We start from the raw sequence: 1,202 nt of genomic DNA, 5'->3' as shown, positions 1-1,202 counted from the left end.
AACTGGTGGAGGAGCGTGGGGAGGAGGTTTGTAGACATGGTGGAGGGGGTATGGGGAGGGTTTTGGAGGTCTGGTACAGGGGGTTTGCGGAGCTGGTGGAGGGGGTATGTGGAGTGGGTTTGGGAGAAGGTTTGGAGAGCTGGTGTAGGAGGGAGATGGAGGAGGAGCAGCAGTTGAACTAGTGGAGATGGGCGGGGTGTAGGGAGGGGCGTGGCGCTGCCACGTGGCCGTTTCGAACGCTTTGCACCAACCGCCTCCCGCGCGATTCTAACGGTCAATGAGCCGCGTGCCAGCTCCCCCGCCCACGGTGAGAAGGGCGCGCGGGTTTGGCGCGAAACTGCAGACGGGCTGTTCGCATGAACGAGCCGTAGAGCCGAGTGAACCGAGCAACAAACAGCCAGAGTAAATCCCAACCGGGGACTGCAGTGATTGTGGCTGTTTTACTCCGAGTGATAAGGTGACGAGCATTGCTGAAAGGCGCGATACGACGCTTCTCTCGCACCCGGGTCTGGGGGGGATGTGAATTAACCTGGCAGCCATTGCACATGCAAACAGGTTCTGGAAGGGGGATCAGTGAAAGGAATTTAAACATGTGATGGGGAATCTGGCCCCTTACCAAGTCTTGTACCAAACACGGTCGAGCTCCTCCATCTATCACTTGCAACAGTGATGATAGATGCAATCAATTGCCATTCACTGAAAACGCAAACTTGATTTTAACTTTAACCTTGGGATTTGCATCGTGCTTCCTTAGCCATTCTCGTGTAAGCCTATTGTTCAGAGCACAACAACAAAGCTCATCATTGCAAACTTTGGTTACGTCTGACGGAGGTAAACACATTTAGGTAGAGAGAGTCACTGCCCTGGACACTACAGTTACAGGGTCAATGTCCCAGGTACCAGACGGGGTGGCGGTTACACGGTCGATGTCCCGGGGGGAGAGGGTGTCGGTGGGGGTTACAGAGTCAGCATCCCTGGATACCAGGGCAGGAGGGGAGGTGGCAGGGTCAGTATCCCAGAAACCAGGATGGGAAGGGGTTATAGGGTCAGTAGTTGAAACTTTATTGCTGGAACAGCACAGCAGGTCAGGCAGCATCCAGGGAACAGGAGATTCGACGTTTCGGGCACAGGCCCTTCTTCAGGAATGAGCAGAGAGTGTTCAGCAGGAGAAGATAAAAGGTAGGGAGGAGGGACATGGAGGA

General features: G+C 54.7%; 1 protein-coding gene across 1 annotated transcript in view; it reads left to right on the top strand.

The window, feature by feature from the left end:
- Window positions 1–289: 289 nt before the first annotated feature.
- Window positions 290–1,202, top strand: part of LOC122559883 (double-strand-break repair protein rad21 homolog) — a 148,872-nt gene continuing 147,959 nt past the window's right edge. Inside the window, exon 1 of the mRNA XM_043709990.1 lies at window positions 290–457. The gene's annotated coding sequence lies outside the window, so the exon portion shown is untranslated. The remainder of the gene's footprint in view (window positions 458–1,202) is intronic.

Source organism: Chiloscyllium plagiosum, chromosome 20 (genome assembly GCF_004010195.1).
Source record: "Chiloscyllium plagiosum isolate BGI_BamShark_2017 chromosome 20, ASM401019v2, whole genome shotgun sequence".
NCBI classification, from domain to species: Eukaryota; Metazoa; Chordata; class Chondrichthyes; order Orectolobiformes; family Hemiscylliidae; genus Chiloscyllium; species Chiloscyllium plagiosum.
This window is presented reverse-complemented; position numbering and strand designations above follow the sequence as displayed.